The 25,749-nt window shown below is 36.3% G+C and overlaps 1 protein-coding gene across 1 annotated transcript in view; it reads left to right on the top strand.

The window, feature by feature from the left end:
• Window positions 1-25,749, top strand: part of clstn2a (calsyntenin 2a) — a 173,142-nt gene that overhangs the window by 8,637 nt on the left and 138,756 nt on the right. The gene's annotated exons all lie outside the window — the stretch shown is intronic.

Genomic DNA, 25,749 nt, shown 5'->3' with positions numbered 1-25,749 from the left:
CACGATTAGGACGATCATTTATGTTTTTGGGCACAAAAAACAAGAAAATGTGTAAACGTGAAAATTTTTGAGACCAAATTTTTTGAAGCACTATAATTATGCTTGTAAATGTGTAAATTTAAACAACACAAACGACTCAAAATTAGTATTAATTAGGGATGTTCGATACCACTTTTTTTTCAGACAGATACCGATACTCAGACCCTCAGTACTCACCGATACCGATAACAACTGCCGAAACCAGTAGTACATTTTGACAAATGAAGAAAATCACTAAAAGATATTTTTAAACAAATATATTTACTTTAATTTTGACAAAAAAACAGTACAGTCACTCTTCAATAGTCTTAACTTACCGTATTTTCCGCACTATAAGGCGCACCTAAAAGCCTTCAATTTTTTCAAAAGCTGACCATGCGCCTTATAATCCAGTGCGCCTTATATATGGATCAATATTGAGCTGCAACAGGTCTCGCTGTCAAGACGCTATCGGTGACCCTGCATGATCGGTGACGCGCATGCGGAGAAGATCCCGGCATCTTGGATCGCTAGCTAATACTAATAGTTTACCTCAGAGAAAATTATAAAACAGCTGTTTATTCATTTTGGGAGTGAATGGAGTTATCAGAAAGCTGGTTTGTAATCTATTAATAAAGTTTGACTTATCTGACTGTTTTGTTGACATTCCCTTTAGCGCAGCACCATCTAATGGATGCATAACGTAACCCCAGCCTCTACTGTAGCGCCTTATATATGGAAAAAGTTGTAAAATATGTCACTCATTGAAGGTGCGCCTTATAACGAGGCGTGCCTTATAGTGCGGAAAATACGGTAAACGAAATTGTAATTGAATTTCGGTTAATTGCACAGGCCTACATGAGATTAATGGCAATACTGTTATCTGTGACCAACGCGAGTATCGATACCTTGAAATAAGGGCTGGTATCGGTACCTTCCCATCCCTAGTTTGCGCACTACAGTCCTTTTTATTGCTTGTTGGTTTCTTGTGTAAGACTTTTCCCTATTCTCCTCTATTTGATCTGTAATTCCAGTCCAAGCTCATAAGCCTTCTTTGTATTTATCCTGCAACTAAAATGTGTTTTTGTACACACACAAGTCACAAAAATTGCTTTTCATGTTACCCTGAACCTGAACTGAGTCATCTTCTTTCTCCCCCCCCCATGTTGTCCTGTGCGGCTCGCTTGTGTAGTCAGTCCAAAGCGGCAGTCAAAGCCTTTGAAATCGCTTTATATTTTGTTCTCGTTGCTTCTCAGCCCTCCCATAGAAACCATGAACAAGAGCATATTTGCTTCTGTGAGATGTGATGCCGGGAATGTTTTACAAGCGCAGGTTTTGTGTGAATGTTGCAGGGAATATGGGGGTGGGTCTTCACAGTGCAATGTCACCGCTGAAGCAAAAACAAATCACTTGTACAACAAAATATTATTTTGGAAGACATTACATCGTGTATCTGATCGTCAAGTTTTGTTCTCACTTGAGCCCGCGTGCACGTGCGCGCGCACACACACCCCGGGTGCCTGCAGCAGTTGCATTTGAAGTGCAGAAAGAATGATTAGAGCAGCCAGGGAAAATGAAAGCATGTCCTCCAAGAGGAGGCTTCTAATTTCTTCTGAGTCATCAGTCAAAAAGAGTCGTGTTTTTTTTTTTTTTTGCCCTCCCCATTTTCTTCTTCTTTGACTCTCCATCATCTCAATGACGCTCATCTCTTACCAGCCGGGTGGCTGCATGTGCAAATATTTGGGGTGCTCGGGTCACTCTTGTTGTCTTTTGGTGCACCTCTTTTGTCATCACACTTCATGTTGACTGTCGTTGTTAGCTCACCTTGTCTTCACACAGTCAGTTCTCAAATCAAGGACTGTTTGCACCTTGGCGTCTGCAATGTGATGAATAGATGTATTGGTGTGGTGAACAAAAGTTTTGTTGGTAGATTTTTCTTCGAATCTGAAAAAAAAGTTCAAATCAATTTTTGAACATTTAAGACTAACATTTATTACACTCATGTAGAAATGTTTACTTAGTATAACTTTACTACCCTCAATTTTGTTGTACAGTCTGCAATGACTGTAAAGATTCAAATTCCATGCATTAATTTTTGTGCGCAACTTTATTGTGGGAATGCTGAAGCATTCCCACATATGTTAATGTGATTTATATTCTCCACACTTTTTTGCCGCGTAACAACTCCCACATAATACTTCCAATTTACACTGTTGAAATTTCAACTAGCTTAAAAAATGGATGCCTCCCGGGGTATATATCGTCTGATTCCACATCACTTACAGTATTTGCACAATTTAATGGTTAATATAAACCTTTCCACATTCATTTTCAATGGGACATTGAACTTTTTCCAAGTGTCACTTTTCGCGCCCACTTCCATACATATAACATATAATTAGGGATGGGCGAGTACCAATACCAGGTATCGGTATCGGGCCGATACCAGCCTTTTTTCAAGTACTCGAGTACTCGTGACGCAGACGAGTGCAAGCGACGGATGGCAGAGGGGGAAGACGTTAACTCATTGGCTCCCAAAAACATATAAATGTTCTATTTTAAATAATGCCATGCTCCCAAAGATTTATTTATACTTTTTTTTTTTTTTTTTTTTAAATGCTAGAGCATACAGAAGGCGTTGATGCCGCCTCTGAACTGAAGAGAATATTTGATGCAATGATAGTTATTACAAAAACGGCTAGCAGGTGGCAGCAGAGTATAAGAGATCAACCAGGGCCATGTTGCAACAAGCTCTTTTTGTAAGTGTTTTCAACAGGAATGTAAACAATGATGAAACTTAGCTATATTCTAATGCTAACTGCTGCAAAATGGAAACAGATACAAATGTACTTTTTTCCTGATGAAAGAAGAGACTAATCTTTCTTTTGGTTTGGTCCATGTTTTTATAGCAATCCATCCATCCATCCATCCTTTTTCTTAACCGCTTGCTTCTCACAAGGGTCGCGGGGGTGCTGGAGCCAATCCTAGCTGGCAATAGAACACAATATTCTGTGAGCTTTGCAAAACCAGTCCAAATCCAGTAAACAGCCGGTAGTGAAGGGGATTGCTTCACTCAAAATGGCTGGGAGGGAATGAGTTAAGTGAGTCCTCCTTGCCTGTAACTGGCGCTAGCGTCCAGCAGTTTTTCACCAAAACTTCACCTGTTTTGAAATACTTCAAAATTGTGAATCTTAAACAAAAAGAGCATTTTTGTGTTTTATTTTGAGCATTAAGACTATTGAAGAATGACTGTGCTGTTTTTTTTTGTAAAAATTAAAGGAAATATATTTGTTTAAAAATATCTTTTAGTGATTTTTTTTATTTTTAATTTGTCAAAATGGTATCGGCAGTTGGTATCGGTGAGTACTGAGGGTCTGAGTATCGGTATCGGTCTGAAAAAAAGTGGTATCGAACATCTCTATTTATAATCATTACCAGGTGTCTGATACTGCTCGGTGGCACAGTTGGTAAAGTGCATTGCCCAGTAACCAGGAGGTCATAATTTCATAATTTATCTCTCAATTTACTTCATAAGCATTTCTACATGCATTCAGAATCTTAGCATTCAGCTTTCAGCATTACCACACAATTTCTCACATAAATTGCACTGAGTCTAGGTTAGACAGCAATATAAACACAACTGCAAATGAAAATAAGTGCCATACACAAATAATAATCAAGTATAAGATATGGAAAAAATGAAATATAACTCAATTAAAAACTACGACAAGTGCCGAGACTGAACTTCCGCTTGGACTCGCCATCTCCAGAAGCAACTGCTCCGTTGACTTGAGGCACCTGCCAGAAGCTTATAGATGGAGCAGCTCTGAGTAGTAAGCTCGAGGGGGAGACCATTTAAAGTTTTTCAAACTCTGAAAGTATTGGAACAGCAAGGTAAATTCCTTTGCTTTGAGTTTCATCTCAAAAGATAAGAATTCCAAAAGTTGAGAATTCCATTTTTATTTCGTGTTATTTACATCTAGATGTGTTAAACAACTTTTGTTTGAAGCTACCCACTTTTCAAGTTAGCAAAAGTATTGGAAGTTGGAACGGACATTATTAAAGGGCTACTTGCCTCATTGAGCCATTTTCAAGAGTAAAAAGTTGACTATTTTATCCAGAATCAATTTGGTAATTTCATTACTTTTTCACGTACAATTAATACCTTTAAAAACTAATTTTGCTGTCGACTGAAGATGACATCACCTGTGCTGAGGAAGTAGGTAACGACCAATCATGGCTCAGGCCCTGTTGACACGGAAGCAAAGCCGGCTTCGTTCCTCAAACAAATCTTGTCCAGACAGACTGAATCGTCTCAAGACATGCGAGTGTCCAAAAGAAGACACCTAGGAAGTTTAACGGCTGTAATATATATGCCAAGTGTGGAAAGCAGAGAAGAAGAATCAGCGAAGAAGACAAACCACTGATCTGAATAGCCGGTTTTGAAACTGCGAGGCCGCCATATTACTCCTCCCAATAAACGTTTCTCGGCATACGATCCTATACATTTACAGTATTGAAATTGGAGAACATTTGAAATTGAGACTTGGTAGAAACAACAGGAGTCTAGCAACTAAGCGATTAAAAGAAAAGGGGTCTTTAAAATAGTTTATTAAACAGTCTGCTCGCAAGATGGGAGGACTAAGATGGCTTCAACGGCTTGCACGGCCGTGTATGGGCTATCGACTATCCAGTAATATATACAGATCAGTGAGATGAACGCAACACATTTGAAGTGATAATGCCACGTGATTCAAGTATGAACAAGCTAAGGAGGTTGCGCAAAACGAGGAAGACACGGCTATCCGCCATTGTTGTCGACAGACTGGCGCTTCGACCGCAGTCACGGGAGAAGTAACTATCTTGCTATGGTGTCCACATTGGGAACGTATGGGGTGCATTTTGAAATATTTCCACTCTGGAGCCCGGTTTCAAAAGTGATCGGTTTCAAGATCCAAAACCGAGCCGCCGTGTGGACGAACTGCCCAAACGGTAAGAAAGTTGTGCGGATACACTGAAACGGACTTTCGTGTGAACGGGGCTTCAGTTTGCTGACCAAACCCAGATAACAGGTGAGCCATGAATGGTTGTTAGCTTCTTCCTCAGCACAGGTGGTGTCATCTTCAGTCCACTAAATAATGATGTTATCAAATTCATTCTGGACAAAATATTTACTTTTTACTGCTGAAAATTGCTCAATTTGTCTTTTTTTTTTTTTTTTTTTTTTTTTTTTTTTTTTTTTTTTTTTTTTTACAAATTGTTTTTATTTTGCCGTTTAAAACAAAGGAGGAAAGGAAAGTACAGCCTAATGAATAAAAATGTGAACCTAACTTTCCAAAGCAATTTCCTATCAAATACTTCCCAGCTCCAATAAATAATAAACATAAAGGAGACACCTACTGTATAGAATTTAAACATTTGTGTATTCCTATTTTAACAATTATTTCCGCATTAAGATAAAACAAAAACAACAAAAAAGAGAGTTTTAACCAAAGATTAACTAGATAAGAGAAATACAATTCATCACAACACACAAAAAATAACATCACAGACATAACCAACAAACACCAAAAGAAATAATCTGACAAACAAGCAAAATGAAGGTCTATGAAAACAAAGCAAATATAAATCAATCAGTCAAGTATCCCTGCAAATGAACTTAAAGTGAATAACCTTCCTTGCAATAACTGCATCAAGCCCTTGACCCACTAACTTCACCAGACGGTTGCATTCTTTATTCAAAATGCTTTTCCAGGCCTTTACTGTGGCCTCTTTCAGTTCCTGTTAGTTTTTGGGGGTTTCTCCCTTCACTCTCCTCTTCAGGAAGTAACATGCAACACTCTTTTGGGTTAAGGTCCAGTGATTGACTTTGTCAGACATTACACTTTTACCACCCAATGAAGTTATTTGTTGTGCTGGCAGCGCGTTTTGGGTCATTGTGTGATGCTTGATGACGCTTCTCCCGATTAGTTTGGATGCATTTTACTGTAAATTGCCAGACAAAGTGGTTTTATAAACTCCAGGATTCATTCTACTGCTACCATAATTTTGACAGCTGCCTGAGTTAAAAACAACAACAACAACAACAACAAAAACAACAGCAACAACAACAACAACAAAAAACTAGACTTACTGTTACAACTACCAATTTGTCAAACCAACTGGAAATCACTGTTCAAAAACAAACGAACAAAAAAATGTTCAATGTAATTTAATGTGTTTCAGGAAGGCAAATGGCAAATGCTGTACATTGCTTGTTTTTGTGTTGTGCAATTAATATCTCATGTTGTGGTTCCCATTATTTTAAAATGTTTTTGATTAATTGCCCTTTTAAGTAGTTTGTTTCTTCTTCCGCTACTTGCACTTTATTAATGCAGCCTCACTGTCAAAACGTGATCGCTCTGTACATCCCAAAGGAATTGAATAATGTTGCCACTTCCAACTCTCGGGTCAAATTTCCCATCAAGCCATTGTCATAACAGATTGCTTTTAATTTTTACTTACTCTGGCGCAATGACATTTTTCGTATATATTAGTCATGGTCTACAGCTTTTGGCTATTACATCTCTGTTCTTTGTCAGCAGAAAATGCAATCAATGTTTTTGCAGATTCAGCATTGCTTTTTGTGCCAATAAGGGTGCTCACCCTGGCTTTTGTTGCTTGTTATTGTTAATCAATCACCAGTGCTCATAACGCATGCACAAATGAAACATCCCTCTCGTTAGATGAAATGCGTCACAAATGCATTTTTGATGTTTTCTTTGGCTAAGTTATGATGAGATTGGGTGAAAGGGCCTTGATTGCTGTTGGCACTACAATGTTTTCCTTATGATTTGGGCATGTGTGTTTGTGGTATGAGATATGAACGTTTTTTATGACAGGTTAAGGCATAGCCCAAAGAGATGTTCTCGTTAATTGTAACAGGACTTTTTATGTTTATCAGTATTGCTAATAAACAAGTAGTGGTCGTCAATGAAAAAAGTCATTATAACTGAAATAATTTTTTTTTTTTTACTTGACAAAAGATATGGAATTAATGTAAATTAAACAAGTCATTGCTCTCTTCCAGTTACTGTCCTGTAGGTGTCAGCATGCGTTCACTGTTGCTGACTGTCAAAACAAACAAATAAAGAAGAAGAATGCTTAAAACAATATTAACAGCGACGCAATGTTCCTGAGAAAAGTTTGGTGTTGCTTATAATGCAAAAAAAAGAAGAACGACTGAATGCGTAACCTATTATTATTATTATTATTATTATTATTATTATTTATTTTATTTTATTTTTTTTTTCTCCCCAACTCCCCCTAAATAAATAAATAAAAATAATCAAAATTAAAACATTGTTCCAGGGCCAAGTTAAGTCTTTATGGCTACTTTAATGTATCATTAAAAAAAAATCAATGCTTGTATTACTGTACATTATTCTGTTCATAAGTTCATAGTTGACTTGATGTACAGTAATGCTTTTTACAGACACCACGCACAATATGGTTTGACAGGACAGTTGCAAAATGCTTACAATAACAAATGCACAAAACGGTGTATTCAGTAAGTTAAATAATAGAAATTGTTTTTAAATACAAAATAACTGGACACTAATCAAAATTGAAGAAACAAACCACAAAACTGCTGAAATAAGTCTTAAGTCTGTTTGAGAATTGTGCCAGGCTATTTTTTTTCATATGGATTTATTTGTGCATATTTCTGATATTGTGACTTTTTTTTTTTTTTTTTTTTACATTATTTTTTTTTGCTGTAGACTGTTAGAAATCCCTCATAGAGGCTGAAGCAGCAACTTTTGGCTGCTTATATGATTTTCCCTTTGTTTTTTTTATTATAAAGATTTATCTTTTTTTTTTTTTTAATTGCGTTTTCCAGAAATTACTTTTTATTTATTTTTATTTATTTATTCCCCCCCAGAGCTACTAAAATGGCCTCAGCATGTGTGGTTATAGCACCACAACTTGCTTCGGTTTTAAAAATAGATTTCTATACCACTATTCATACCGTACACTTTGAGATGGACAATATTGGCAGAAACCAGCCAATCACACATCTTTATTTTTTTCTTCCAGAAATCTGTTTTTTTGTATACCCACCTGAATGAAAGCAATTGGACCAAAAAGGTTTAATCAGACGGTCGAGCGATCCACTTAGCGATATTGTAGCTGCAGGCCTGCAAGATGGCGCTTCAACGGCTGCTTGTCTGTGTTTATGAATCTATTGCTTCTCGACATGCACTCATTCAGCTGCCGTTTGCCTTTGGCCCCTGCACCTCCTTCCTCCCGAGTTCCCTCCTGCACAATTACACTCACCCACCCACACACATCCACTAAGCAGCTCCTCAGCTGCTGTAATAAAGCCGCTGTCCTTCCCCCAGTAATGGGGATCAGCTGCGGGTGAAGTGTGCCAAGATGGCTCCTCCGCAAAACATCAGTGGCGAGGATGGCCAACTTACTTATTTTGTTAACCTTCCTTGACCTTGATCTCATCTCATCTCGTTACATTTGGACCACGGATGGTCGAAACAGGCTTACATGGTCGCAACAAGAGTGAAAAAAGAAATACATTATTAACGAGCTACACTGTTTAAACTCTCAAGCATCATTGCCTTATTTAAATAGTCGTTTCAAGGAGAAAAGTGGAGGGCAAATGCTAGTAATTGGTTATGACAGTTCCACTGTCTGACTGGAATGGGTTATCATTTCCTATTCATTTCCATTGGGAAATATGCTTTGAGATATCCTCCTGACTACCAGGAAAAAAAATATTGTCCAATCATGTTTATTTTGATATTCCCCAATCTTTGTGAAGTAACTGGAATACGACAAAAGAAATTTTTGAAAAACGTTTTTGAAAAAAGTTTTTATTTTTAAGCTATGATGTGTCCACTAGAGAGGACATTTTTTAAACTTAAATACTAGGCTGAAATACAGTTAAAATAATTCAAACAATAATTTAATGTGTTCTTAAGAGTCTTATAGAAAACATGCTAACAACATTTAAAGCCTAAATTTGTTCAATAAAAAATATGATACACTTACTTATCCTCTTCCCTCAAAAGTACTTGCACTGAGGTAAGCCATTTTCTTTTATGATGCAATCAAAGGTAGCAAAGCCCCACCCCTACACATTTGGTATCATTGGAAAGCTCTGAATGTCCTCTATAGAGCACAGATAATTCAATCGTATCACTGGGTGGGAGATATTCAGGTCTAAAAAGGTCCACTCCAGAGGACAAATTTGAATTGCCAGTAGTTCAACTCGTATCTCAAGTCACCACTCGACAATAGAACTTTTGGTCAAATTTCCGTGTTGCCACCTTAATCCATGTTGTCAAAGAAAACACCGGCAACGCTGGAGTTGGGCATTAATCCCGCTTTGGAATTGCGATTCACTGAAGTGTGATGTGCTTTTCACGCACACACCACCACAACTGCTCCCTGCAATAGATTAAAATGGCTCGGCCATTCTGTGCTGCTATGGTTTATCGTGTACTCTCCAGCCCAACTTCCTTTCGTACCTGCCCTCTTGAACGTGCATGTGAGTGAGGACGATCCAGAGGGAGAGACGAATCATCATCATATTTGGGTCAAGGACAGGACGATGTGGACCGAGATAAGAAACAAATATTTGCGGGCAAGGCTATGCTTTGGTGACGTTTCCATTGCATTGCCACTCATTGCCTGGCTATGTGAGCAGCCTGCGGTCCAAAGCGATTTATCATGATTATGTGCTGGTAGGCAGGTAATGTCACAGTAGGCAGGTCTGGGCACACCCGAGGTGGAGGTTGACACTATTTCCAGGCTTGTGTTGTTGCCAGCCTCACATCTACATGCCACTATAAAATAAAATAATAAAAAAAATGGACATTTACAATGAAACACTGTAAAATTAGAACAGAAAAAAAAAGTGTTCAATTTACAATATTTTGTAAATTACTACAAAATTTAAAGTGCAAAATTTGTTAGAATCATTTCTCTGTAGCATGAAGAAATAATTGTATGCAAATTGTAAAACTGTAATAGGAAAAGCAACGCAATCCAACACAGTCAAAATATCAACTTCTTTTTTTTTATCATACCATTCACAGTCAGGGTTTGATTGATGAAATAAACTTTTGAATTTCCCCAAAAATGCATGGCGGCCATTTTGCATATTGGCTGTTTAGCTAGCGAATTAGTGCACAAAGAAGCAGAATGATAAAAGCAAACAGACAGCAAAGGAAGAGCAAGTTCTTCTAAATCATATCTCAACCTTGCTCTTTACTTACATTTGTTCCTGTTTTTTTTTTTTTTTTTTTGGTCAACTTTAACATATTTGAACTATAAATTATATAGAGGATTTTGTAAAGTTGGAAGTTTATCATTTTTTTTTTTTCATGAAAATATTCTGGCAAACTAGCTTCCAGATTTTTTTTCTGTAAAATTTACATTAACATTTATTTGTTTATTTATTTATCTATTTATTTATTTATTTATTTTAAAGTGTGCTGTACAATCCTCATGTCTAATATTTGGACAACACTTTTCAGACCAAGGTTGTAATTTTACACCCCCCTCAAATTAATTTCAAACATGCATAGAAATAAGAATATAGTTAACGAAAACTAAACGACAACTAAAACCAAACAAAATGACTAAAACTAAAATTGAAAAAAAAAAAAAGGTTTTGTCAACAAAATAAAAAACAAACAAACAAAAAACTTCTTTTACAACGGAAGTTAATTGAAACTACATCTTGCGTCAATAAAACAAACTAAAACAAACTATGGTTATAACAAACTTTTTTTTGTGTATTTGTCAATCATTATCATACATTAATATCATGTTTTCGGGGTTCATTTTAAATGTCCTGTATTGAGTAATTTCTCAAACAGTTGTTTTAAGAATTGTAGTTTTACTTTATTATGCAACACTTAGTTGACCTTATTTTTGTTTTATCTTGAATTTGACATGTACTCAGACAAGTACATATTTAAAAACAGCTAACACTAAATCTAATACTAAATCTAATAAAAACTAAAATAAAACAAACCATTAAAAAAAAGTAAAAACACTTTAAAAATAAAATGAACAAACCTGCTCTTAAAACTAATTGAATTTAAAAAAACAAAACCAACCCTAACTATAATCCTAAACCCAAAAATGATCAAAAAACAAAACAAAAGAAAAAAAACTTCAGAATTATGCTGCATTCGAGGATGGTCGGAAATATTGAGTTGAAACGTCCCAGTTCCGACCTCAAAGCGTTCGAGGTGAAAGTAAACAACAATGGCAGATAGTGATAAATTGTTTTTTTATTTTGGTCCTCAAAACTCAATTTGACCTCCAGAAAACGTACCTTTTTGCGATTTTGCTTCATTTATTGTTTTAATCTAATTTCATAAGCATTCCATACATTTAAGTAGTTTACCGTATAGTTTCATGCAGTGATATAGCGGCAATACTGTCACGTACGTTGCGTTACATGAAGTTATGGTGAATATTTATGAATGAAGAAAGCTATCTAGTTTTATAATCGAGTAAATTGTGTTTCGCCATTCAAAGTGACGTCACATTGTAGTCTGCCGGTGAATTCGGGGGTCCTTGGTTTTTTCCGACTTCGCGAGTTCAAGGGGGCGTTCCCGGACGCACTTCCTGGTTTGAACTCGGATATTTCCGACTTCCGACCAACCTCGAATGCAGCATTATAACCTTGGTTCTGACCACACAGTTTTCAAAGTATTTATCAGGGTTTTTTTTGCTTCCCTTGCGGGTTGTTTATTTATTTTTATTCCCGAGACCGGTGGGTTATGTTTCACATTGTGTTGGCGTCTCATCAAAGATATCTTAAATGGCAGATGTCATTTTCTATCTCCATCCGTTTGTCTCTCACCTTCTCACTGACTCCTCCGGTGATTCTTCATCTTTTCCTCCAGTGATATTTCTACCTCGGTTATCGACATCACTTTACCTGGACTGCACCTACGTACTTCCGCGTGCACGTAACCTTGTTTCGTAATGGATGTTTTTGGACATATAGACCGCTCGGAATCAACCAATATGGACACAGCGGAGTGTTGTGTGCGCTGCTCGAATGCACAGTGTGGTGCTTGAGAATTCTAAATGATTAATGATTCCCCGCTGCGGTGTGTCTGCCAAGACTGGAGCTAAAATCAGTGTCATTCTCTTGCTGCTGTCAGTCTATGAAAATTGTATAAGGCTGGACTTGGTTGTCGTGGTAATAAGTCCAGGGCTACTAATAAGACCGCAATCCAGCAGCTGTTGTTTTTATTTTTTCCGCCACACGTATTTCCATTCATCTTATGATCAAATATTCAAATTAGAAATATTTCCATCAGCTGCTACTGCCAAGAAAACCATAATGGCTTAGTAGAATAAGGGGCTGTTCACACAAGACCATTTTAATTGAAAACAACAACAGAATGCTTCATTTTGGACGGTTGTTTCCATGACAACAGCATTATAGGCCCCCTTCCTATAAACATACTGTAAGTTTCAACCAAGTCGACTTATGTTAGTATGCCGTGAGAGATCATCAGGTGTGCCTGCAAAAAAATATCCAAGTTCACTTAATTGGATGGCAAATTATTTACTACTTTCCATCCGTGCAACAAAATGACAACTTTGTGTTGAGTCAAACAGGCCCAAGATGAGATCATTATTTCTGTCTACTTTTGTGACAGTGTTTAGTGGCGTGACCTGAGATTTTTGCAAATTTAAAGTTACATTTTTCCTACATGTTTAAATGCGACAGATGAATGGCAAATGATTTTCATCAGCACACTTCGCGACTGTCAGGTTTTCAATCTTTTGATTTGAAGTTTTAGTTGAAAACAAGTGGCCCCAATAAAGCCTACATTATCTTTATTACAGGCTTTTTGGAGGTGTTTTAGGGATAGACCGATTATTGGCCGGGCCGATTATCGGTGCCGATATTTGGCATGTTGACAAATATCGGCATCGGCTTTTTTACGAATCTGAAGGCCGATTAAAGCAAATTTTGTGTTTTCATCAGGATTTGTAAGATGTTCACAGACACTTTGTACTTGTTGCAAAGACATTTCGAACATATTCAGACAATTTTTCACTGTCTGCGAAGATCTTTTGAACCCTAACGAAAACCCAAAATTAGATACATACATACATACATTTGTCACTGCTGACACTGGGAAGTCTCAACACTTTTTAATTTATAAAAAAAAAATAATTAAAAAAAAATTAAATTCAGAAATTATGTTGAAATTTTGGAAAACTTTATTTACAGTAGAAAACTTTCAAAAACTATTAATTAATTAAATTAATTTATTTATTCACTGCAAACACTGGGAAGTCCCAACACTTTTTTAATTTGTGAAAAAAAACAAAAACAAATAATAACAATAATACATTTAGAAATTATGTTGAAATTTTGGAAAACTTTATTTACAGAAGAAAACTTATTTATTTATGTATTTATTTATTTATTTACTTGCTTGCTTAGTTTTGAATTTAGCTTAACACATGCTGATGACCCTGGAAGTTTCCAACAATTTCTGTTCAATTTTTTTAATTAAACAAAGATGTTTATTGTTTATGTTTATAATTAAAAGAAAAGTTCTTGTTGTTTTTTTTTACGCTATTATTTTCTCTTCTACTGCAAATGAATATCGGCTTGAAATATCGGTTATCGACCTCCTTGTCAACTAATAATCGGTATCGGCATCGGCCCTGAAAAAAACATATCGGTCTATCACTAAGTTGTTTTATTCAATTGCGTATGTCAATTGATCTGTGATTGTTGTCATTTGAGTTTCCTGATGTCCAAGTGCTTCACAGTTCTGGAAAATCCAAGCATTTGATATTCTGGGTTAAATTCTTGATTTTTGAGAAAAGTTGTTGAGAAATAGAAAATCGTGTAATTATGGTTTTTAGGTAAGATGTTGTCAGTGATGATCAAGATCAACCAGGTCGGCATTAATGAAGTAAGGGGTAATCTATGGATCAATACCATTAACAGAAATTAATGTATATGTCAGTGTTATTATAGTTTTGGAATTTTCATTTTAGTTTTTTATTTCGTTTTGAGTTTTGTTTTTTAAATGTAGTTTTAATTAGATCTCAGGATGGTTCTGTTAGTTTTTATTAGTTTGAGTTATTTAATAAATGCTTAGTTTTAGTTAGTTTCAGTATTAGTTTTAGTTAAAAAAAGTCTTACTTGTGCGCAATATTTAAAAAAACACCATGGTAGCGACGTGAAGCATCTGAAGATACTTTTCTATTGGCTGTTGCTAGATGACATCACTTCTGTGTGACACGCTTTCAAATGTCTTTATTCCGGTTAATATAAAAAAGAAATCTATTGTATTTAGAATCACATTTAAAATTATCCCCAAAGGCTCATGCATTAAATTAATTATCCAAGACTAAAACGAAGGACATTTTTTCTATAATTACAGTTTGTTAGTTGTTTTTTTTAATATAAAATGTATTTTCAGTTATTTTTTTATTTTATTTTTTTTAAATCATTTTCATTATTATTTTATTTCATTAGCGAAATTGGTTTTTGAATTTTAGTTTGTTTTTCGTTAGTTTTAGTTAACTAAAATATCCTTGTTATATGGAAAGATTTACGTAAACATTTCTGACCTAAGTTTGGCGAAGAGCAAATTTAAACAGCAGCATTAAAACTGTTGAGTTTAATTACTTTTTTTTTTTTTTTTTTCCTGCTAAACAGATGTTGTCTTGATGTTCTGCTACATCTTAATCTTTAAGAATACAGTCGTTTGTTGTGGACATTTTATCCTTCCAAGGCAAAAAAACAAAAACAGAACCCACATACATCAACCGCCGCTCAATTTCTTTCATCTTCACACTAAGCCAATATCAGTGAGTGAGCATGCACAATACGGAGCTGTGACTCACAATTAAAATCTCGCAGTTGAAATGCAGTCGGCGTTGATGTTAAATCCGTCTGTGCTTTCCCTGCTTTGACGATTCCGAATGTTCGCCATGGAGGTGTGTGTTGCGGTTGAAATGCTTTTGAACAAAGACCATCAAAACATTGGATGAACTGAGGCGCTTTTTGCCTTAAACCAAATTTGCTCTTTGTTCTGCTTAATCCCTGTTAAACCTTGTAAAATACATTTCACTTTGTCAAGAAACTGAAGCCACAATAATAAATGATAAAAACTCCACAAAAAATTAAGTTCCACATTAAATTTTGCAGAGGCAGCAACTGGTTAAATGATTAAGTTCTTATTAATGAATCTGACACGTGTTGCACAAACTGACATCAGCAAGGATGATATGAAAGTATCTTAGAATTCTAATTCAATCATTGTAAATATAAATTAAAAATCTTATTAATTGTCTTCAAGTGCAATAAGTCGGGTCTTTCATAAATGTAAGAAAATACTTTTAAATTCATGTGAACAGTAAATTTCAAGAAAACGGTAAGACACAAACAAATATGGCCTTTAAAATTCAATTTCTTTTTATTTTATGGGAAAAAAGAGATATTAAAATAATTGATTCATGGTTTCATGAATCAATATCAGGCTCAAAGGAAAATCAATATCGATTATTCAAATTTTTTTTCTTCCCTTTTTAACCCAGCCCTACCATACAGTGTCAGCATCTCACTTGATTTCATACTTTAGCGAGGCTCATAAATCCTCAAGTCCTACATTTAAATATTTCAAGAAGATCCCAACAAGTATTTTGTTATAATTTTATGTTTAGCGTGATTGGAAAGCAGCTACATTGTTGCTAAAAATCAAGTGCTGCTCATTTGTTAACAACTAAATGTTTTAGATTCAAATCACATCCCTTGTTTTCCTTTTTAAAATATCCTTCCTTGGGAAATGGCAAAGACTGTTAAATATTGGCAACAGTGCCTGAGAATACTTTTGGTGATGGCAGTAAATACAGTAAATAAACAAGTTATTACGTAATTAATATACGTCCAATACGATATTGCGATATTGATATCTTGTGATCGGTGATCAATTGCTCATGCTAATCATAGATTATTTTGCGCTCATCTACCTCTCTGGCATTCTTCAGGTTTGTCTTTCTGTGCTGCTCAGATTTGCTGAGCTTACTTGTTTGTTTACCTGCCGCCACTGTGTCATGTGACGGTACAACGTCAAAACAAAAGAGACGAGATGAGAGAAAGAATGTCAATATCATAATAATATATCAATACCAAAGTCAATTTTGATGTCATCAAGGATCAATTAGACCACACTCCAGATTATTAAGTGTTTGTACGTACTCAAGGAAGTGGTTGTGTGAGTAGTGGTGTGCAATTGACATTAGTCTATTGGTGACAATTGCATCCCAAACTCGGCCAACTTCGCCAGTGTTGTCAATGACCACTGATCCTCTTCCCATTTGCTAAATCAGTGAAGTTTTGAAGTAGCTGCTAGAACACGTTTCGCAACAGCATTCATTTGAGTAGAGTCGAGTTTCTGTCTTCATTAAAATTTAAATCATTTTCCCTCAGAAACCAGTGCTCCATTTTTACTTTCACTGAGCTATGCATCTTTGCTTGTACACACCTTTGCTATCTAGGCCAATGCCTCCCCTGGCCATGGAGTTACTATAAGCACCAAATTACACGGAGGGGATCAGACACATCAGTTGCTATAAATGCAGGTGCGCATACCTGTGAGGATCACCACTGATACTTGGGATTTCTTTGACCTACAAGCGGATATAACTGGTCATATCTGCCAAAACAGGACCATACAAGATTCCAAATAAGTGCCCCTCTCCTAATTTCTACGTAAAACGGCCACAAGCGGCCTAGTGAGTACTGATACTTTGAAATAATCGGCCCGAAACCGTACTCACCCTTTCCCTAATCCTTTTTTTCTCTAGTGCTTGTCCTGTTTATTAAACAGGACAAACTGTAAAATCCAAAATGACAACACTGGAAAAGAGCTGAAATGTACTGTAACTGGCCAGCCCAACTCAAGTTCCTGATGTAACACCCCTTAACTCTTTTGCTCCCAATAACGTGTAAATACTTTTTTTTGTTTTAAGTGTCCCAAAGACGTATTTCTACGTTATTTTTTTATTTTTTATTTTTATATGCTAGAGCATACAGAAGGTTTGATGCAGCCTCTCAACTGCAAAGAACAGTTGCAGAAATGGTAGTCATTACACAAACGGCCAGCAGGTGGCAGCAGAGCAAAGGAGATCAACCAGGGCCATGTAGAAAAAAAGCTCAATTACTTACAATTATAAATAGATTTGTGAAAACTGATGAAACTTAGCTCTCTTCTAATGCTAATTGCTATAAAACTGAAACATAGAAACATACTTTTTTTCCTGATGAAAGAAGAGACTTTAATCTTTCTTTTAATAGATTCCATTCTTTTATAGTAATAGAACACAATATTCTGTGGTCCTTGCAAAATCAGTCAAAATCTAGTAAAACAGCCGGGAGTGAACGGGATTGCTTCTGTGAAAATGGCTGGGAGCGAATGAGTTAAAGGGGAAGTCAACTCCCCAAAAATTTGTTGACAATAATATGTTTTATGCAGCCCTACTAGTCTAAATATTCTGGTTAATATAGCATTAGTGGAATATAAAATAAGCGGTAAAATCCAGCAGTTTTGATCAATATTAGAAGGCGGCCATTTTGCCACATGCTGTCGCGTTAAGATGACATCACAGTTGCTCAGGTAACAACCAATCACAGCTCAGCTTCAGAAAGCAGGTGAGCTATGATTGGCCGTTACCTGAGACCTGAGCAGCTGTGATGAAGTGAAAATGACATCACAGTTGCTCAGGTCTCAGGGAACAGCCAATCACAGCTCAGCTTCAGAAAACAGGTGAGCTGTGATTGGTCACTGCCTCAGCAACTGTGATATCATATTCAGTTGACAGCAAGAGGCAAAATGGCCGCCCCCTGAGATAAATTCCATAAATGTAATATTTATCAGAATGTCATATTTCCACTAGTGAGGTCACACATAACATCTTGTCAAGAAATGTTTAAGGTTGACTTCCACTAACACATGAATAATAATAATAATAATAATAATAGTAGTAGGTACAGAGATTACACTATAAAACATTTAATTTCTTTACGGTTTCTTTTATTATGTTTTAATGTGTGTATGTGTCTTTTTTTATTTTATTTAATTAATTTTTTTATTTAACTAAAATACAGTGCTGTTTTTCTTTGGCAAAAACATGCAACAAAAAATAGTTGTTGTTTTTTTAAGGGAATTTTAAACGGATTAATTTTACAAGAAGATCACAATAAATTAGTGGTAAACACCATATTAACACTCCCACTCACCCTCATTTTTAAAACCCTTCCTTGCCTGTCTTTTTTTCCCACACTTTGGGTGAGCCTTTTTCAGTCAAAGACAGTCCAAAAATACGCACACGCACGCGTGCGCGCGCACACGCACGCGTGCGCGCGCACACGCACGCGCACTATTCCAAACCAAGGCCAAAGAAGCTCAGGGAATTTGGAGAAGAGATAATGTACATTACTGACTGCAACAATTGCTTCTGGCTGTGAAGAATGCAGCTGGATGTGTTCATATAATCCTGATACTGTACTGCACAGGCAGTCGAGTTGATTTGTGTTCTCAATAAATGCACTAGTAAACATTTGGCAAACAATGGAACCAATATCTAAAAGGGATTTTTTATTTTTTTATTTTTTTTTAAGTTAAAGCCCATTCAATGCCACTTATGCTCAGAAGAAGTATCACAATAATATTTTTACTTGTCTACTGGTCATGTCAGCCACATAGTTTATTTTTATTTCCAATGTGTGCAAACTAGAGTATGCATCTCTCCAATATAACACGTTTTTTGATACATGGGGTGCGATGCAATTCAAGGACAGTAAGTTTCAAAGTGGAACAACTCACTTCAATGTGATGAACTCACATTTTTTAAAAATCAAAATTGATTTTCCGATTCAAATGGATTTTTTGTCACACCCTGGTAAACAACTGTTGTCGAGCTTGTATAGGATTTAATTTGATCAGAAACACTCAATCTGATGTATCTTTGGCTTTTTCTAAGAGATATTATCTGTTTGCCCATATGACGAATGAGAGTTGAGCAACATTTAATCAAACAAGAACATTTCTCTCACAACCAGATTGCCTTTCTTTCTCAATCTGCATCAGAAAGGTCAGGCGATAGGAGACATTTTCCAGGACAATAAGCAGCCCCCTGCATCTTGCTATTTTCAACCTTACTTATGAATCCATTTTTATCAGCTCTAATAAAATTTGCCTGCTCTCCCTATTGCATTACATTCTATCCCTCTCCGCCTGGAAGATTACTCGGGGCCCGATAGAACCTTATCACACTGCAGCCAAGACTGGGACAATTATTCAGCCATTAGACCAACTAGGAAGTCTGATTCGCTTCGTGGCCAGACATCTGCCACCACACCGCTAAATAAGCTCCACTACTACGTGCAAAAAGTTTGGCACAGGACATTGAAACATTTATATACAGTACAGTGGTCCTTTTTGAGCGTACTGTACGTCATTCCGTGGCTAAGGCTAAGCTTGCAACTCAGTTTCTTGTACAGTACAGTACTGTGTATCCTCCTGATTGCCAGCAATTCAAATTTGTCCTCTGTAGTGGACATTTTTAAACCTGAATATCTCCCACCCAGTGCATACGATTTGAATTAATTCCTTTCGTGCTCTATAGAGGACATTCAGAGCTTTCGAATGATACCAAAATGTGTAGGGGTGGGGCTTTGCTACCTGTGATTGCATCATAAAAGAAAATGGCTTCCCTCAGTGCAAACACTTTTTAGGGAAGAGGAAAAGTAAGTGTATAACAGTTTTTATTGAGCAAATTTAGGCTTTAAATGTTGTTCGCATGTTTTCTATGAGACTCTTAAGAACACATTAAAGAATTGTTTGAATTATTTTAACTGTATTTGAGCCTAGCATTTAAGTTTAAAAAAAAAAAAAAAAAGTCCTCTGTAGTGGACACATCATAGCTTAAAAATACACTTTATTTTTTTATTTTATTTTTTTATTTCTTTTGTAGTATTCCAGTTACTTCACAAAGATTGGGGAATATCAAAATATGATTGGTCAATATTTTTTTCCTGGTAGTCAGGAGGATATAAAACCAATTCTCCCATTTTGACAAAATTCTTTGTTTTTAATAAAGGACAATAGCGCTGTATTGTATCAAGTGTGTGCGTGTGTGTATGTGTTATGTGGGTGAATGTGATGCATTGTTTGGCCTAAAGCGCTTTGGGCACCATATGGTGTAGTTAAAGCGCTATATAAAAAGCAGTCCAGTTCAGTCCAATATGACCAAACACAATAAAAGAGAATGTAAAGAAAAACTGCACTGCAATATTGTACTGTAAGTTATACGAATAACATGCAGGAATGACTAGAGCACGAGACTCACACCCAAAAGGTGCGTTCGCTATTAATTTACCGTTTAAGCAGCGAGTACCGAATCAGCTTGAATGGGTTGCTAATTGTACTTTTGACGAAAAAGCCATCGTAGTCCAAAACGAGAAAACTTCAATTTGATCATAATGGTAGGGATGGATGGATGGTAAATGAAGTGCACCATTCGACAACCTATTTGTTAACAAGCCTTATATTCCCTTTTTGATATACGATGTACATCGATGCACTAATGCTACAGAACGTACAGAAAGGTTTTCCTTTGTAAGTTTAAATTAACTTACTTATATTTTAAGGATCCCTCACGTTACACAGCCAATGGCAGAAGTTGGTGTGTTTTTGGCTGTTGGTAGAATTTTAAATCCATCCTTGTTTATCCATTGATGTGTCTGTTATAGCAGCTAGCTAGCGCTAAGCTAACCCGCGAGGGTTCTTCTCTCCAGCGTCCATGTTTGCAAACTCCCTTCGAGCTAAGATGGTGTCAGAGGCCAACAACTAAGTAACAACAAAAGTGTTGAGATTCGATGATGCTTATATGGGCTTTAGTGATGGCTAAACATTCCCATTCACATGAGACAATATGCTAATATGCTATGTTTCATTCTCACTCGAATCTGAACATTTTAATTTGGCCTTTCGTTTTTAATGGCCACTTCTCATCTGATATAACTTAATGGAATGAAAACATTTTTGCTTCAATTCAATGAGGACTGTGCTGCTCCTGGTGTGCATATCATGGCCACCTGGGGCAGTTGGCTTTAAAGCAAACTTTCCTTAAGCCAAGTGGTTGTTTTGAATGCACATCTTTGTTTTGTGTGACGATATACTTCAACCTGATCAGTCATTAAACGGCTTGAAACTTTTTTTTTTTTTTTTTTTTTTAATTATTATCTTTCAGGAGCACTTAGCTAGGTAACAGAGTTCAATGGGATGTTTACACCTTAAACTGGGTATTTGTGACATATTGTAAATAAATTAGTGGACATGTAGACATGTATCACTGAGATACTGTGTTGTATTTTACTTGACACATTTCCTCTTTTCTTTGCAAAAACATTCTCACTTCACATTGGATTGAATTAGGTAATCTTTAAAGTAGACCCGCGGATTTATGTAATATATTTATGTCGCGGGCATTGTAAACCAGTCAACTCATACGTTGCAGCCTCTCCATCTGAAAACAAAGCCTATTTGTTTGAATGTTTTTTTTGAATATTTTAGCTTTTTATTTAAATGCATTTTTTTGGAAGAATCCCTTTAACTATATCACAAATGAGTCTAATGTAGATACTTGATTCATCTACAAGACAAATGGACTCATCCAGTATTTTACACAGTGAAAACAAAATAAGATAAAAGTATGCATGGCCAAAAAAAAAATAAAAAAATTATTAAACGCAGTCTCGAAGTGTTTTTTTTTATTTTTTATTTTTTATTTTTTTTAAATTCAGAATACAGTGTGACCTGATTGACAAATTTTTGAAGATACAAGCCATCCATTTTTTATTTATTTATTTTTTTGCCTTGTCTTACAAGCAAATATTTAAGATACAAGCAGTGTATGGTCAGTGAACTCAAGTCACTTCATAATGTTTAGTCTACTTATTTATGTATTTATTTATTCACTACTTCTTATTTATTTACTGATGTAAAATGTATTTACTTGTGTGTAAAAAAAAAAAAAAAAAAAAAAAACGCACTTCACACTTCAAAATATTTGCTTTGTTCCTGTTTACCGCAAAACTGATGTTTGTTTATGTGCAGCACTTTGTATACAGCAATGCCCGTTCATAAACCGCTTTATAAATAAAGTTGAGTTGAGTTGAGTTAAAATAAAAAAAGAGGCTTTTTAATGCCACTCAATTGAAATGTACTGCCAAAAGACTACCACAAAGTTTTGGCCTTCCGCTAGCGTAAAGCTAAATGCCAAATATGCTAATCGCTAGCATTGATGGTCAGGGTTATAAGTAACCCTTAAAGCAACAGACATTTAACACATACGGTAGTAGACAGACTGACAGGCATATTTTCTTGCCACTGTGAGACAGGACTGAGCCAAGAGACATTACTGTCAAAATCCTCCAGGTTCCCTGATTCACTTCAGTGAGTCTGTTGCTTTCTTTCTTACTTTCGTTTATTTACTTTTTTTTTTTTTTTTTTTTAAATAACAGTATATTAAAAAGAATGTGTACTGTTCAAAGGTGACAACATACAATATGTACTCTGTGCACATTTGTGCAGTGCCGTCTTTTTAAAGTTGAGCCAACTAGCTCCACGATAGCAATTTGGAATTCAGTTGCAATTTCACAGGAGATGCTCATCCTCCCAATGGAATGGTCTGCTGTGGCTGGAAACAGCCCGTTTGCACGGTAGGTGGATAGGAATGTGCACACATTCGATTCAAGAATTCCGGTCTACGTTACTGCTGGCCAAGTGTTTGATCAAATCAATCTTTTTCATGGCTTTGCCAAAGACAGCGAACACAGCCCAATGCGACGCCAATGTCGAGCCTTTGCATTTCTAAGCATGAATGCAGAATGACAAATACAAGGATCAAGAAACAGCGGACACATAAAGGCTAAATGCATAGCAGATTAATGAAATATATTCTATATTAAATAGCCACATTTTGGCTGGAGAGACCCTTTTTTTCGATGGGGATTCAGTGCAATTTGATTGATTTTGAGTACACTCGCGTAGCTTAAGTGCTGAGATGCTAAGAAACCATTTAAAACCCATTTAAATCTCAACTGGATCTTTTTGAAATAGTTACTGTGATTAGTAAGTGTCAGCAGCCACTTAGAACTCAAAATTACTCTTCTTAATCCTCCTCTGTTTTTGCCACCCAATTCGAGATGACACTTTGTCTGGAGTGTGTCCCTAGTTTCTCTTTTGAAGTACATTGTTTCACTTTTGTGAAAGTAGACTTGATCCTTCTGTGGTCATGAATGAGCTAGTGCTGAGCTAATAAACAATTATTACTGTACATTTTTATGATGGTATGACATTAAATATACTAAGTACTGGTCCTTATATCATATTTTACATAGTTGGATGCTATAATTTAGTGCTTTCTACCCCCCCCGATTACAGTCAAATATTTGCCCAACATTTAATTTATATGAAATTATTTCTAAAGCTTGTTTCATATTAAAACAGAATTAAGTGGTGCCTGGGCCTTCACTGACCTTCACTCTTAATACCAGAATGATATAAACTACAATACAATACAAAAACAAACAAACAAAAAACAAAAAAAAGATTTAAAATAAACTACCGTATTTTCCGCACTACAAGGCGCACCTAAAAGCCTTCAATTTTTTCAAAAGCTGACCATGCGCCTTATAATCCAGTGCGCCTTATATATGGATCAATATTGAGCCGCAACAGGTCTCGCTGTCAAGACGCTATCGGTGACCCTGCACGATCGGTGACGCGCATGCGCAGAAGATCCCGCCATCTTGGATCGCTAGCTAATACTAATACTTTACCTGAGAGAAAATGATAAAACAGCTGTTTATTCATTTTGGAGTTGTCATAAAGCTGGCTTGTAATCTATTAATAAAGTTTGACTGACCTATCTGACTGTTTTGTTGACATTCCCTTTAGCGCAGCACCATCTAATAGATGTATAACGTAACCCCAGTCTCTACTGTAGCGCCTTACATATGGAAAAAGTTTTAAAATATGTCATTCATTGAAGGTGCGCCTTATAATGAGGTGCGCCTTATAGTGCGGAAAATACGGTACATCATACCAGCGATGGTGTTTACGAAATGTATTAATGTCTGCAGTTCGCCAGTCAAACCAGTTTTGCCAGTCAAACTTGGCTCGCTCTGACCAACCAGAGGATGGAAACATGCTGATATATTTTTTTTTAATGTATTTTTTATTTTTTTATTTTTTTATTTTTAAGCTTTTTGTACTGATTTTATACACACAAGTGACGATGTATTTTTGAATGAATAAATAATAGTTTTTGGACAAATGAAATGGACAATGTTATGCAGAATCCCCGATTATCCCTCAAGACCACTAATGCAACAGGAAGTTGCATTACATATAGAATTTAGGCTGTAAATGCAAGTCAATGCTTGTGATAGTGTTTCGAACATAAGAGAAGGCCTCCCTGGCTTTGACTTCCCACCATTGAAGGAACTCGTTTGATAAATGCAAACAGCTCATTCATGAATGAATAACTTCAGCCCACAAAAGCAACACCAAGATGGATGGATTGGAGCCCACATGGAGCACTTTTTTTTTTTTTCTTACTGGGAACCTTTTGCTGATAACAGTCTGATGCATATCTGCTGGCCTTGCTTTGTTAACAGCTTCTTCGCTTGCTGCCTTTTGTACACCTTTAGCTTTCATCTGAAGAATTGCCATTTTCAATGTGAACAAGAGGGAGAAGCGAGGCTGGAAAAAAAAAATGGTTAGTACAGTGGGAGTGAGAGGGAACCAGCTAGAAATTCCAACCACAGGTTGAGAGCCTTGAAATTGGCGGATTTCAAAAGTGAGGTAGCCAAGTTTTCTAAATTTGACACTCTACAGTGAAGTGTTATTAACAACCCTCCCGAATTTGAATCATGAGAAACAATTGCCAAGTAATTAAAATGAGGCTTCACATCAGCCTTACGCTAGCTGTCAAGTCGGACCACGCTCTTTGGTTTTCAGTCATTATCTGCGTGACATGCTTGCACTCATGGCGAACAATGAGGCACTCTAAAGCAGCCACACAAACGGACTATCATAAGGGAGTTGCCAGACCCGGTTTTAGCTGTGCTGTATATCCGCTATTACTACAGTTGTCATTCTTTGAACGGTTTTGGCGATTAGCTTCAACCAAAACAAATCTCTGAATTTGAACTTTACAGTGTCTTTAATTTAGGGCTGGGTTCAAAATATCGATATATCGATATCGTATTGATACGCCTTTTCATATCCCAATATCATGCCCCCCCCCCCCCCCCCCCCCCCACCCCCACCCCCCGCCCTGAAGCCAGCTGGGATAGACTCCAGCACCCCCGCGACTCTTGTGAGGAAAAGCGGTTAAGAAAATGGATGGATGGATGGATGGATGTCACAACAATGTGAATGTCGTGTCAGTTTTTTTTTTTTTTTTTTTTTTTTTTTTTTTGTGTCACTTTATCTATACAGCCTGTACTGTGGTGGTAATTGATTGTTTTTATAAGGCCATGTTAAATAAAACAGATTATTAGTGTAACTGCAATAGATTCAATTCTTAATGTAAATATTCATATTTTTACTAATGCATTAAATTAGAGTAAGAAGTTTCTACTCTTTGCAGCATTGG

This window comes from Festucalex cinctus, chromosome 1 (genome assembly GCF_051991245.1).
Source record: "Festucalex cinctus isolate MCC-2025b chromosome 1, RoL_Fcin_1.0, whole genome shotgun sequence".
Classification (NCBI taxonomy): Eukaryota; Metazoa; Chordata; class Actinopteri; order Syngnathiformes; family Syngnathidae; genus Festucalex; species Festucalex cinctus.
Note: the sequence above shows the minus strand (reverse complement) of the source record. Positions and strands in the feature narration are given on the sequence as shown.